Raw genomic sequence first — 16,156 nt, 5'->3', positions numbered from 1 at the left:
TGATGTTACTAGGCCGTTTTTGGTTAAGGTTGATGCTTCCTCTGTGGGGGTTGGCGCAGTATTGTCTCAGGATAACGGGGATGGATTACATCCCTGTGCCTTTTTTTCAAAAAATTTTTCGGAGACTGAATTGAATTACGATATTGGTAATCGGGAATTATTGGCTATTAAACTCGCATTTGAACACTGGCGCCACTTCTTGGAAGGTGCGGAATTTCCCGTTCAGGTTCTTACGGATCATAAAAATCTGATATATCTTGACGCTGCCAAGCGCCTGAATGCCCGTCAGGCTAGGTGGGCACTGTTTTTCTCGCGGTTTAATTTCTCCGTTACTTACATCCCTGGTACTAAGAATGTTAAGGCGGATGCCTTGTCTCGCAGTTTTTCTCCCATAGTCGGTGCTGAGAAAGAGGAAAACATTTTACAAGAAGGTGTTGTGATAGCTGCTTTAGACTCCGTTTTGGAAGATGAGATTCTTAAAGCTCAGGAGAATGCCCCATCTAACACTCCTCATGGGAGGTTGTTTGTGCCTGGGACCTTTAGGAGAGATTTGTTTGTTGAGTGTCACGAATCTCGGTTGGCAGGTCATCCCGGAATCTCTGAGACCAAGAGACTGGTGGGTCGCAGTTTTTGGTGGCCTGGATGGCAGAAGGAAGTCATTAAGTGGGTACGCCAATGTACTGTATGTGCTAGATCTAAGTCCTCACATACTCCTGCTGCGGGGTTGCTTTGTCCTTTGGAGGTTCCCAGTGCTCCTTGGACACATTTGGCTATGGACTTTATAACTGACCTTCCCCCCTCTGAGGGTTTTACTGTCATCTGGGTGGTCGTGGACCGTTTTAGTAAGATGTGTCACTTGGTTCCCTTCATCAAACTGCCCTGCGCTAAAACTCTCGCTAAGGCCTTTGTCAAGGAAATTGTCAGACTTCATGGCGTTCCTACTGACATTGTTTCTGATAGGGGTCCTCAGTTTGTGGCTCGTTTTTGGCGTGCCTTTTGTGACAGGTTGGGAATTCATTTGTCGTTTTCGTCCGGATATCATCCTGAATCTAATGGCCAGACAGAAAGGAAAAACCAGGATGTTGAGCAGTTCTTGCGTTGTTTTGTGGCAGACAATCAAGAGGGGTGGTCTGAGTTTCTGCCACTTGCCGAATTTGCTCTGAACAATCATACATCTTCTTCTGCTGGTTGTTCGCCTTTTTTTTGTTGTTCTGGGAGACATCCGTCGTTTGGGTCGTTCTCCAAGTTGGGATCTGCCGTGCCTGAGGAGGAGAATTTTTCCGGTGATTTGGAAAGAGTTTGGACGGATGTGCGTGGTAATCTTCAGGAGGCCAACAGAAAATCTAAAGACTACTTTGATAGGAAACGACAGGAGGTTTTGTTCGCTGTTGGTGACATGGTTTGGTTGTCCTCTAGGAATCTGCGGTTGAGGATTCCTTCTAAGAAATTGGGTCCCAAGTTTGTAGGGCCCTTTAAGGTGCTTCAGGTTGTCAACCAATCTGCTGTTAGGTTGGAGGTTCCTACCTCCTGGAGAATTAATCCGGTCTTTCATGTCTCTCTGTTAAAAAAAGCTGTTGTGTCGGATGGTGACGCCTCTGCCTCTGTTCCTCCGGTGGTGGAGGACGGGGAATATGAAATTTCTCGCATCCTTGACTCTAGACGGTATAGAGGTAGTTTGCAGTATCTTGTGGCCTGGAAAGGTTTCGGACCCGAGGATAACTCTTGGGTGAGGTCAGATGATGTTTCCGCGTCCAGACTTATCAGAGCGTTTCACAGGAGATTTCCTGATAAGCCTGGTCCTAGGGGATCCGGAGGATCCTCTTAGAAGGGGGGGTACTGTTAGAACCTTGCTGTTAGGTTTTTTTTCCTTTGCTGGTCACATGACCTTGTTGGCCTATTTAATCCTGCTCCGCCCTTCTGGCTTTGCTGGACTTCATTGTATATCTACTTTCTAGCTAGCCTGTGCTCTGTGTCTTGCTCTGTTAGTTTGCTTGGTTTACTGACCTCTATGTTCTTTATATTTTGTTTGTTCGTCTGTCTGCTACTATTTCTGTTAGGAGGTGTCCCATATTCCTCCCAGTCCTTAGTACTTGTAGGGATTCCTCCCCCACATCTATAGGTCTTCGTACAGACTAGCTTAGGACTTTAGCAGGTCTGATCGCAGGATCAGGTTCCCTGTTACATCGTAGGGATTCAGCTGAGTTCTATCGTAGGGACAGATCTCCTCTCTTTCCTTAGCTCTGGTAGCAGAACATAACACTCAGCAGCTCTTTGGACACAGCTTATTTTTGCTGCGTCCAAAATGTGATGTTCTAATGCCACACTTGTGTTGTCGGTAAATAGTAATCCAGCTCATATAACGACACTTCAATCGGTCAAAATCTGCAGCAGAGATTGGCGTGTCCGATACTGAAATTGACATGCTGCGGGTGAGTTTGGGTACGTGGCCACGATCAGGAGCCGCTGCAGGTCTGACGCTGCGTGTTTATACAGCGTCAAACCTGCAGCATCCAGATGTTACAGCATAGTGGATGGGATATCTAGAAATCCCATGACCACTATGCGTGCATCAGAGGCTGCGAATCACCCATGGACACTGACATGCGGCGCGTCTTTCAGGACCGCAGCATGTCAAACTCTATTGCGGAGTCGCTAATCTCCGTAACCGAAATTTGATCATTAGAAAGTATTGAATGCGTTCAATAGAATGCAACGTTTTGGATGCAGCAAAAAATATGCATCCAAAGCGCTGCTACCGGATCGTTTGCACATAGCCAAACATTTAAAAAAAAAAGACTTGGGCTCCCGCGTCATTTTTAGAACTAGCAGAAGGAAAGCAGACCACTGCAGGCTGATATTAGTAGCCGGAGAAGCGGCCATTAGCCAACAATGTTCCCTGGCTATTAATATTAGCCCACAGCTGTTTGTTTAGCCTTTACTGGCTGGATTACAGGGGGACCCCAGAAAAAAATGACATAGGGTCCCCCTATAAAATCTAACCAGCAAAGGCTAAACTAGACAACTGCGGGCTGATGTTAATAGCCAGGGAAGGGGCCATGGAGCCTAGCCCCCTCCGCAGCTATTAATATCACCCCTCAGCAGTCCCAGAAATGGCACATCCATAAAATGTGCCAAATCTGGCGCTTAGCCTCCGCTCTTCCCACTGCCCTGTAGCGGTGGCGAGTGGGGTAATGGGGTTGGGGTTCACGTCAGCTTTGTATTGGTGGCTGACGTGACGCCCAGGTTAGTAATGGAGGGCGTCTCCATTACTAACTGCGTAGTAAAATGGTCACCGCTTTTTCAATAAAAGACACGGCCAAAATAAAGTATTATAATGAGATAAAACACACACGGTTTTACAATTTTTTTTATTACACGCCTCTGCGAAGCCGTCGATCTCCTGAAAAAAACGTAAAATAAAAAGCAACCATATTCCTCACCTGTCCGCCGTCAACGATGCAGTCCACGTACCACCAAGTGTCCCTCGACAGTTCGTGTCACTTCTACAGCAGTGACATCAGCCATCACTTAGGTCACTGCTGTAGAAGACAGCAATATATCCTGACAGGGATGTAAAATCACCCCCTGACAGTGTACATTGCTGTGCAGGATACTGACGTCACCGCTCAGCTGATGGTCACGTGACCAGCCATGCCCACCAACACCTGCCTGTCTGTAAACCAGTCGTGCCCACCAGCACCTACCCAGCCTGTCTGTTTACCAGCCATGCCCGCCTGCGCCTACCTGTCTGTCTGTATACCAGTTGTGCCCGCCAGTACCTACCTACCTGTCTGCATACCAGACGGATTTGCCCGCACCTGCCAGTGCTTATCCAGTGTGTCCTGGGCCCTACCCGTTCCTGTATTCCAGTCTGTTCTGGGCCCTACCCAGCCTGGCTTTGTATCAGCTGTGCCCGCCAGCACCTACCTTCCTGTCTGTATACCAGCCATGCCCACGAGCACCTACCTGTCTGTATACCAGCCGTGCCCGCCAACACCTGCCTGTCTGTATACCAGCCGTGCCCGCCAGCAACTACCGAGCCTATCTGTAAACCAGCTGTGCCCGCCAGCACCTACCCAGCCTGTCTGTATACCGGCTGTGCCTGCCAGCACCTACCTGCCTGTCTGTATAAAAGTCGGATCTGCCCGCACCTGCTAGTGCTTATCTGCATACCAGCCGAACCGGCCAGTGCGTGCATACCTCGCTGAGGGTCACAGACGTGTGTCCGAGGTCTGCCCTGGTGTAGCACCTGGTCCACCTCCCTCGTCGCTCCTCAGACTGCGGAGTAATCAAGGCGTCGTACATCTGCGTTTGGATTTGCTGAGGTCCCTAGTTACACCCCTCTAGGCGCTCCTTGGTCCCTGGCACAGTGGGACCACAATCCATGCTTGCGCTAAACTGAGCGCGAGCATAACAACATCTAATGATGTTTGAAATAAATCAAATTTCTGATCTGGGACAAAATTTAATCCCTTGGATAATACTTCTCTCTGTTCGTTACTTTCTGAGTAAGAAGTATGACATTATTTTCAGTGTCTTCTAGGATGTTGATTCTTGTCTCTTCTTCCTTGTAAAGTATCCTTTTATATTGTCCATTCCTTCTGCGTCGTCTTCTCCTTTGTCTTTCCCGTTTTTTGATAGTTGTTGTCGATTACCCATATCATTGTTGCCATTTTTTTTTTTTAAATTTTGGCCGTATCGGGACAAGAGTCAAACGCTTCATAATCTGATGAAGAGAAATTTACTTTTTTTCTTTTCCTCATTAAAATTGCATCTTTTTTTTTTTTTTTTTTTTTAATATATTTTGGTGTACATTCTTTCCAAGTAGGTCTCCAGTCATAAACGTTATTATTTTCATAGTCAATACTGTCCCTTTGCAATTTTTTTTCTATACTTGCATAATAGAATTTTCAAATTTATCCACATTTTCTTTTAATTTTTTTTATGTAGGTCTTCATATAGTTAGTGAGTAGAAAATTTCAATGCTTCTTTTTTTATCTCCACAATTTGCTCTTTAACCATTCTTAGCTTTTTCTCTTCCTCTATTATAATTGCATTCATTAGATCTAAAGAGATTTTGATATGATCTTATTCATTTAAAGATTGTAAGCCCACAAGGGCAGGGTCCTTTCTCTCTGTACAAGTCTATCATTGTTAGTTTCTTTACTGTAAGTCAGTGGTCGGCAAACTTTTTTGCACCAGGGACTGGCTTTAAGCAAGACCAGTTTTCAATGGCCCGGTGGGGGTGGGGGCGGGGCTTTGGTCATATGTGGGTGGGGTTATGGAGGGGTGGAGCTTAGTGCATACTTATCATATAATTATAAATTCAATGTGTTCGACCCCAAGGCTGTAGGTCTGGTGGGGGGAGAAACAAAAAACAGGCGCTGATCTAAGTGTAGATGTATATATATATATATAGGAACATAAGAAAAATGAACTGCTCACCTTTAGCAGATCTTGTACCAAGGCTTATCGACCAATTCTGGTCTAATGTGGGTAGCTGGTCCACTGGTATGCAGCTTCTATCTGGATTAAACGGATCTCCCAGCTGGAGTCCGTAAGAATAGGGTTCAGAGTATGTATCCAGCCAATTCAGCGCTCCCAGGGTCACAAGGAATGATTATCCAAAAAAAGGATTTAATTCTTCAGAAGATTTATTCAGGTTGGTAAATAGATAAAACTTATAAATAAAACAACGCGTTTCGGCTATTAAAATTAAAGATATATAGCCTTCCTCAGGTCTAATGTAAGAGAGTCAATAGTGGTGGTTATATAATCACTATAAAAACCTACCTAGTGAAATAATTATCCTAATCACATGTAAATTGGTTTGAGTTGGAACGCCCAAATCCCATTCTATAGAGACTCAGAATGTTTTATCTATTTACCAACCTGAATAAATCTTCTGAAGAATTAAATCCTTTTTTTGGATAATCATTCCTTGTGACCCTGGGAGCGCTCAATTGGCTGGATACATACTCTGAACCCTATCATATAATTATGACATTTATAATGAGAATGTGATTCAACTTACCATAGGTTCAGAATGAGTGGGAGCACCAGGCTTGTTTCCCTGGATCAGTGGGAGCACTGGGCTTGTTTTCCTGCAACAAGACGGTCCCATCTAGGTCCCATCTGATGATGATGACCACTACTGCTGCTACTGGACACAGCCACTGCTGCTATGAATTTTCACTGTTATTTGCTTTTTTCACTTTAACTAGAAAATCTGCTGCTGGGCCGCACGACACCAGAACACAGCTACAGGAGTCATAAGGGTGGGACACCTGACGTCATATCTAGCTGTCCATTAGCATCCAGAGCCCCTCCCCCTCCAACTCGCAGCTAGCAGGAGGGGAAGGAGCGCTGGACACACATGACCTGCTTGTCCCTGCTCCTGCCTGAGCACATTCTGCGAGTAGGGCCGCATGGCTAATTATCTATTCACTGCCAGTCCCTCCTCCTCTTTTCTTATAGGCTACTGATCACATGCTGGCTTTCTCCCTGCTGATCCTCTACAACAGAGGTCCCCAACCGCCGGTCCGCGGACCAGGACCGGGCCGTTGGGGTTTTTCAGCCGGTCCGCGGGGAGAGGGGGCCCCTCCAGCCTCCAGCAGGGCCGCCATCAGGGCATGACTGCCCTGACTCCAGTATGGGGCCCGGCCAGTAGGAGCCCCCTCGGAGCTCCCCTCTTGTGCGTCTCTCTCCTCATGGGGCCCCCGGCCGCATGCTAAGCGCCGGGTCCGGGACATCTTAGCGCTGCGCTGCTGCGGCAGCACCTTCATGATTCCCCTGACTTCCGGTCATGTGACGGCGCCGTCACATGGCCGGAAGTCAGGAGAACCTGGTGTCAGCGATTTGGACGAGCGCCAGGATTCTGCAGGGATCGCATGGGGGTAAGTATAACAAGTTTTATTTTTTTTTAAATACAATTGACTAGGAGTGGGGGGAATGGGAGATGCACATGGGGGGAGGGGAGAGATGAGAGATGCACATGGGGGAGGGGAGAGATGAGAGATCCACATGGGGGGGAGGGGAGAGATGAGAGATGCACATGGGGGAGGGGAGAGATGACAGATCCACATGGGGGGGAGGGGAGAGATGAGAGATGCACATGGGGGAGGGGAGAGATGAGAGATCCACATGGGGGGACGGGAGAGATGAAAGATGCACATGGGGGGAGGGGAGAGATGAGAGATGCACATGGGGGGAGGGGAGAGATGAGAGATGCACATGGGAGGGAGGGGAGAGATGAGAGATGCACGGGGGGGTGAGAGATGCACGGGGGGGATGAGAGATGCACGGGGGGTGGATGAGAGATGCACGGGGGGGTGAGAGATGCACGGGGGGGATGAGAGATGCACGGAGGGGATGAGAGATGCACGGGGGGTGGATGAGAGATGCACGGAGGGGGATGAGAGATGCACGGAGGGGGATGAGAGATGCACGGGGGTGAGCTGCACATGGGGGGGTGAGAGATGCACATGGGGGGGTTATGTTTACATAACTTTGTTGCCTTATGAAGGGCGGGGGGGGCCCCCAAAAATTTCTTGCACAGGGGCCCACTACAGTCTGTGTCCGCCCCTGGGATGAAGTAAATGCAGCTGAACAGCAGCTGTCAGGACAGCTGCCCTGTCCTGCTGCAGGGCGTGATGGGGCCTCAGTGATGCGGCTCCTGGCACAGCACATTATGTGGGGCTCCTGGCATAGCTCCTGGCGGGGACCTGGTCTACACTATATGATAAGTATGCACTAAACTCCAAATCCCTCCATTACCCCGCCCCCATATGACCAAAGCCCCGCCCACCCCACCCCCTCCTTGCTGGGCCATGGAAAAATGATCTTGCTTCAAGCCGGTCCCTGGTGCAAAAAAGGTTGGGGACCACTGCTCTACAACTGTCAGCGGCGCCGCAGACCGGCTGAAAAACCCCAACGGCCCGGTCCTGGTCCGCGGACCGGCGGTTGGGGACCTCTGCTGTAAGTGATATCTGTATTTGGTATGTAACCCCTTCTTATGTACAGCACCATGGAATCAATGGCGCTATATAAATAAATAATAATAATTTCATTTAATCATGAATTCATCAGAGAATATATATGTGGGTATTTTTTTAATCCTTTAACCTCGTGGTATCATTTGATATTCCACATTGATGCTTAAGGTATTGCAGTCCCATCATGTGTGTGTTTCTTGATTTAATTTCTTTTCCCACTCATGCATTCATTTTTTTATTTCTATATAATACGGTGCATCCTCCATTGTTTCCCCAAAAACTTGTGCTAATTTAGCAAAACGTTCATCTCCATTGGAATTAGGCATATTGCCTTGAGTGTGGTTCACATTGCAATTATCCATCATAGTGCTAGCATCCAGCTGCTATGCAGGTATAAATGCTTCAATACACTGGCAGACACAGACAGAAATGGGCCCCTGTGCAAGAACAATATATGATTCCTTTGCAGCCCAAGAGCTCCTAAAAATGCTAAATTCCTGCTTTGGAAGTAGAAGTGGACCCCCTTAACTCTTGGCCCCCTCTGCGGCCATACAGGTTGCACCAATGATATATCCTGACCTGCTTCAATATATGAATGCAGTGTTTTTTGTCTTTTTTACAATATATCATTCATGCACTATCCTTCCTTATAAGTGGAGTTCAAATAAATCAAAAACATAGCATAACTTGTAAAAAAGTTTTTTTCCAGAACTCACCACCTTTATATATTCAAGAATTCACACTGTGTGTGGGATATATTTTAACTGCTAACTTGCAGTATATTATATGTTCCTTTGGAGATAAACGGTACATCCACTTGTAAGAACCAATTTTTTTTATTTCTTATTCATTAAAGCATGTTTTGATAGTCCATTAGACTTTAGAATTAGACATATTGCCATGGGTGTAGTTCACATTGCAATTTTCCACCATAGCACTGGCTTCCTGCTGCTATACAGGCATAAATACTTTAGTATATAAATTCGGTGCAGTATTTTTATAATAATATATCATCCATGCATTATCCTTCCATATACAGTTGAAACCAGAAATTTGACGCCATCATCAGTGTTACTATCCCACTTTATTGTCTCCTAGAAAAAACGCTTCAGGCGATGATAGATGAGGTAGTAGCACAGGAGGAAGAGGAGGAGGAACAGGGACTATTCACAAGATTATCAGTTCAGTCTTCTACACATGGATTGGATGGTGGGATCCTGTACCAACAGTGGACAGGTACACAATTGTCCAGCCAGGTGACAGTTCTAGAGGATGAGGAGGAACCGTGTTCACAACAGGATAGCACTCAAGGAAGTTTACAGCATCACTGGAGTGTGTCTGGGGGATATGTAGTGCCCCGAGGGTTCAGTCGCTATAGAGGTATTGCATCTCACCCAGAGGTGTGATATCTCACTTCCAGGTAAGGATGGAGTGTGGCTCAGGACCCTAACACCCACATGCACTACACCACATTTCCGGGGGGCAGGGCGACAATGCTCCCAAGAGTGAGCACAACTGCCCCTGTCCCTGGCTGGAGTGGGGGGAGGGAACACCTAGAAAGGGGGAACCCGGTAGTGTGTGGGTGGGGAGAGTAGATTCAGTGTGCACTGGAAGGAGGAGTATATAAGGTGGGCACCATCTTGGAGAAGAGAGAGAGAAGAGAGAGAGAAGAAGACTGGGAGCAGGGGCTCTGTACAGGCTCTGCTCCGCAGGGGCGCCCGCCGCTACCAGAGTAGGGGGTCAGGCCAAGAAAGGGAATCGGATCCCTCATCTAGTGGAGAAGAGCAATTACCCTCAGCTAGTAACCGGAGGCCGTTGCATTGCACGTGTTACAGCCCCTCACTACACCCGTTAGGAAGGCACCATATAGGGCCCAGGGAAACGGAACATACGTTTGCCCGCCTAGGCCCGAGGCAGCTGGACAGAAACGTGGTCAATTGTGGGGTACGACGGGCCAGAGAAAGGACACACAAAGGGGGTCCTGAAAAGCATTCCAAAGGTACCTGGTAGTTGGCCGAGCCCCTCACCTGGTGAACACAGTACAACGTGGGCAGCCATTACCTGCAGAAGTGGCTTGGAGTGTAAAACTGTGAGTAAAGACCCTGGACTGCATTACTGGACTCTGAGTCATTACTGTTGCTCCCGCGCACGATCACCCCCACCATCTGCATTCACTGCCCTGAGGCTATACTCCTCCCGTGGGGAGTTATACTATCCTCTGCTGTGCACACAACATCAGCCTCAGCGGTCTGCCCCGCAGCGGCGGTTCTCAGTGACCGCAATCCACGGGTGGCGTAGTCGGGCATTTAAACATTAAAAACCAAATAAACAGATCCGCCACTGGTTTGACCACCCTAAGCCACGGGACCGGGTCGCCGCCACAGAGACTACAACCCCTAGCATTACACAGAGACCCGGCTCTGGGTATTCCCCCACACACGGCCCAGGGGGCGCGTCAGATACAGAGGACACAGACGATACACCTCCCACCCAGGCCAGCTTGTCGTTGTTATGATCTGCAACATGTACTAAGGAAAGATAAGGAAAAACTGTCCCTACAGTAAAACTAAGCTGAATCCCTACGATGTAGCAGGCTGCCTGTTCCTAGCGAACAGACCCGCCTTAGTCCTCGGCTAGTCTGAACGAAGACCTATAGCATAAGGGGAGGGGTCCCTAAAAGAACTAAGGACTGGGACAAAAATGGGACACCTCCTAAACTGAGAAATTGTTGCAGAACACAAAAAAGACAAACAGACAAAAAAAGTACTAGAGGTCCCAGAAGGACCAAACAAACTGACAGAGAAAGGCACAGAAGCACCTGGCTAGAGAAACAGTCAAACACTGAAGTCCAGCACAGCCAAAAGGGCGGAGCTGGAATATAAAGGTAGATGGTCACATGACCGAAAAAACAAGATGGAAAAAACAAACAGGAGGGTTCTAACAGTACCCGCTCTTTTATGAGGATCCTCCAGGCTCAGGCCTATCCAGAAACCTCTTGTGGAAAGCTTTAACAAGCCTAGGAGCAGAGACATCATCCGTCCTTACCCAGGAGTTGTGTTTGGGACCGAAACCCTTCCAGGAGACAAGATACTGTAATCTCCCTCTATGCCATCTAGAGTTCAAGATACGAGAAATTTCATATTCGCCGTCTTCCACCACAGGAGGAACTGAGACAGTGGCATCCCTATCTGATACATCAGCCTTTTTCAACAAGGAAACATGAAACACAGGATTAATCTTCCAGGAAGTAGGGACATCCAATCTAACAGCAGATGGGTTAACAACCTGAAGCACTTTAAATGGATCCACAAACTTAGGACCCAGTTTTTTAGAGGGAATCCTCAACCGCAGGTTCTTTGAGGACAACCAAACCAAGTTACCCACAGTAAAAAAAAACCTCCTTACGTTTCCTGTTAAAATACTTCTTGGATTTCTTGTTAGCCTCTTGAAGGTTGCAACGTACATTAGTCCAAACTCTCTCCAAATCACCGGAAAAAAACAAAAAAAAGGAGAACACCCAGCAGAGGAGGATGTATGATTGTTAAGAGCAAATTCTGCGAGAGGCAGAAACTCAGACAACACCTTTTGATTGTCTGCCACAAAACAACGCAAAAAATGTTCAACATCCTGGTTCACTCTTTCAGTCTGTCCATTAGACTCAGGATGATACCCAGACGAAAATAACAAATGGACTCCCAACCTGTCACAAAAACCACGCCAAAAGCGAGCCACAAACTGAGGTCCTCTATCAGAAACAATAACAGTGGGAACGCCATGGAGCTTGATAATCCTCTTAACAAACGACTTAGCGAGTATCTTGGCGCAGGGCAACTTAATGAATGGAACCAAATGACACATCTTACTAAAATGGTCCACGACCACCCAGATGACAGTAAAACCCTCGGACACAGGAAGATCAGTAATAAAATCCATTGTGAGATGCGTCCAAGGCGCACTAGGAACCTCCAGAGGGCAAAGCAACCCCGCAACAGGAGTATGTGAAGCCTTTAACCTAGCACACACAGTACATTGACGCACCCACTTGATGACTTCCTTCTGACATCCAGGCCACCAAAAACTGCGACTGATAAGTCTCTTAGTCTCCGAAATTCCTGGATGACCTGCCAACCGAGACTCATGACACTCCACAAACAAATCTCTCCTAAAGGCTCTAGGCACGAACAACCTCCCATGGGGAGTGTTAGATGGAGCATCATCTTGAGCTTTCAGAATCCCATTCTCCAAAACGGAGTCCAATACCGCCACCACAACTCCTTTCTGTAAAATGCTCTCCTCCTCCTCAGTACCGACCATAGGAGAGAAGCTGCGAGATAAAGCATCTGCTTTAACATTCTTAGTACCAGGGATATAGGTAACAGAGAAATGAAACCGAGAAAAAAAAAGTGCCCACCTAGCTTGACGGGCATTCAAGCGCTTGGCAGCATCCAGATAGATCAAATTCTTATGATCTGTGAAAACCTGAATAGGAAATCTAGCGCCTTCCAAAAAATGACACCAATGTTCAAACGCGAGTTTAATAGCCAGCAACTCCTGATTTCCAACTTCAGAATTCAGTTAGGTTTCCGAATTTTTTTTCGAAAAGAAGGCACAAGGATGTACTCCATCCTTGTTCTCCTGAGACAAAACTGCTCCGACCCCCATGAAGCATCGACCTCGACCAAAAAAGGCTTGGTCTCGTCTCATCAGGCTGCAAAAGGATAGGAACAGAACCTCTCTTTGAGATACTCAAACGCTACAATGGCCTCAGTAGTCCACTGGACCGTATTTGCACCTTTCCTGGTGAGATCGGTCAGAGGCTTAACAATTACAGAAAAATTCTTAATGAATTTCCTGTAATAATTGGCAAAACCCAAAAATCTCTGTATAGATTTCAAACCAATAGGCCTAGGCCATTCCTGCACAGCCTGAACCTTCACCGGGTCCATCTCAAAGCCCTCGCTGGAGACAATGTAGCCCAAAAAAATAACTTTCTGCACAGCGAACTCACATTTCTCCAGCTTAGCAAAGAGTGAATTATCACTCAATAACTGCAAAACTTCACATACACTCTGCCAATGGGACTCTAGATCTGGTGAATAAATCAAAATGTCATCCAAATACACAACAACATTCTTACCAATCAAAGGACTCAGGATGTCATTAATAAGGTTTTGAAAAAATGCAGGTGCATTGGTAAGACCAAAAGGCATCACCAGATTCTCAAAATGACCTACCGGAGTGTTAAAAGCAGTTTTCCATTCATCACCCTCCTTCACTCGTAACAAATTGTATGCCCCCTGGAGATCAATTTTAGAGAACCACTTGGCCCTCACCAACTGCTTAAACAAGTCAGGAATTAACGGCAATGGGTAGGAATTGCGTACGGTAATCTTATTAATTTCACGAAAATCCTGACATGGACGTAAACCCCCGTCCTTTTTTTTAACAAAGAAAAATCCAACTGCCACAGGCGACTTAGAAGGTCTAATGTGACCAGCAGCCAGGATAGTCTGTATGTACTCCTCCAAGGCATTTCTTTCAGGGATAGTCAGATTAAACAAGTGACTCTTGGGAAGAGTAGCTCCAGGAACAAACTCAATGGCGCAATCAATATCCCTATGAGTAGGTAAAACTTGTGACTCCTCCTCTGAGAAAACCCTCCAAAAATCTTGAATAGGTACAGGTAATTCCCCTTTTTCCACAGCCGCAATGCGACCATTGCAACACTTATCATAGCACTTCGGACTTCAAGACTTAATCACATTAGTAGACCAGTCCAGCAAAGGATTGTGCAGTTTTAACCAAGGCAATCTTAGAACGACCGGAGAGGGTAAATTATCTAATACAACCAAGTCCAAAATTTCTTGGTGAACTCCATTGATAGTGAGGGGAAATGCAGCAACCTTGTGAGTAATACATTTCAAGGGAGTGTTATCAATTGCAATCACAGAAATAGGTGATGACAAAGGTTTGGATTTCAATTTAAGGTTTTCCAAAAACCCTTTAGCAATCACATTAAGTGTTGAACCACAATCCACAAATACCTGAAATTCAATCAAATTTTCCTGCAAAGTAGTACTTCTAGAAAGAAATACTCCTGCAGAGCGTAAACAAGCTATACGGGCGTAACTGACCTTTTTTTTTCTTTACGTAAATGAAGCTCACAATACTTAATCAAATGGTCAGCTTTACCACAATAAAGACACAATCCCTCGGCGAACCTCCAGTCTCTTTCCTGAGAGGGGAGCGACTTCGCCACAACCTCCATCGGTTCACCGCCGTAAGAGCAGATTTTCTGGGGACTAGGACCTGGCATTACAGGAGTCTTTACCTCATTCTGTTTAAATCTCAGTCTCCTATCCACATGAACAGCTAATTGCATTGCATCCTGCAGAGTCTCAGGTGCGGGGAATGCAATTAGCAAATCCTTAACCCTTTCACTCAGACCAGCAAGAAATAGACATTTCAGAGCTGGATCATTCCATTTAACATCTGAGGCCCATCTTCTGAAGTGTGTGCAATAATTTTCAACATCACCTGACCCCTGATTCAAATGCCTGAGTTCTGCCTCAGCAGATAAGATTCGATCAGGATCGTCATATAATAGCCCCATAGCAGAAAAAAATTCTTCTACAGACCTTAAACATGGATCATTAGGTTAGAGAGAAAAGGCCCACCCCTGTTGTGGTTCTTTGCGCAAAAGTGACATAATAAAACCAATGTGCTGTGATTTATTCCCAGAGGACCTTGGTCTCAAACGAAAATATAACAAACAAGCATTTTTAAAGGAAAAAAAATCTTGCTGTTTACCATAAAAAACATCAGGCAGTCCTACCTTGGGTTCCACAAAATGTGCTTCAGAACAGCTACTCACGTGTTGCTGGAGCTCGGCCACCCCCAGAGACAATCCCTGAAGGCGTTGAGCCAAATCCTGGACGGAAACTGTTATGATCTGCAACATGTACTAATGAAAGATAAGGAAAAACTGTCCCTACAGTAAAACTAAGCTGAATCCGTACAATGTAGCGGGCTACCTGTTCCTAGCAAACAGACCCGCCTTAGTCCTCGGCTAGTCTGAACGAAGACCTATAGCACAAGGGGAGGGGTCCCTAAAAGAGTTAAGGACTGGGACAAAAACGGGACACCTCCTAAACAGAGAAGTTGTTGCAGAACACAAAAAGACAAACAGACAAAAAAAAGTACTAGAGGTCCCAGAAGGACCAAACGAACTGACAGAGAAAGGCACAGATGCACCTGGCTAGAAAAACAGTCAAACACTGAAATCCAGCACAGCCAAAAGGGCGGAGCTGGAATATAAAGGCAGATGGTCACGTGACCGCAAAACACAAGATGGAAAAAACAAACAGGAGGGTTCTAACAGTCGTGCCTCTGGGCAGCTTGGCACACATTAGCGAAGACATGCTGCAGTGCCTGCGCAATCACCACCGCGTTGTCTGGATTGTTACCAGTGCAGATTATTGGGTGGCCACCCTGCTGGATCCTCTCTATAAGAATAAAGTACCATCCTTACTTCCGTCAGTGTTGCGTGATCGGAAAATGCTGGAACACAAGCGCACAAGGCTAGACGCACTACTAACGGTGTTGACGCCAGACAGAGGGGGCTCAGTGGAAGCTCATGGCCAAGGAGGAGGAGTAATTCGCAAACACAGCTGGGACACTGGTACCACCTTGAAAAGGAGAGTTAGCCTGCCTCAGACTCAGGGATTATCATGACTAGGTCACAGCGGGCCACCCAAGCATTCAGTCGACTTGTTACCTGTTGAGCACAAAGTATTGGTGGCAGTCCTTAGGTAAGGATATTGAAGCTTGCACATGAGATCTGTGCAAGAACAAAGTGCCTGACATCGCCCCTGCAGACAAACTTCTCCACTTGCCTATTCCTGTATGTCCCTGGTCCCACATATCCATGGACTTCATTACATACAGTTATATGAAAAAGTTTGGGTACCCCTATTAATCTTAAGCTTAATGTTTTATAAAAATTGGTGTTTTTGCAACAGCTATTTCAGTTTGATATATGTGATAACTGTTGGACACAGTAATGTTTCTGCCTTGAAATGAGGTTTATTGTACTAACAGAAAATGTGCAATCTGCATTCAAACAAAATTTGACAGGTGCATAAGTATGGGCACCTCACCAG

Source organism: Phyllobates terribilis, unplaced genomic scaffold, assembly GCF_046119375.1.
Source record: "Phyllobates terribilis strain yellow unplaced genomic scaffold, ASM4611937v1 Scaffold_2__4_contigs__length_985480577, whole genome shotgun sequence".
Taxonomy (NCBI): domain Eukaryota; kingdom Metazoa; phylum Chordata; class Amphibia; order Anura; family Dendrobatidae; genus Phyllobates; species Phyllobates terribilis.
This window is presented reverse-complemented; position numbering follows the sequence as displayed.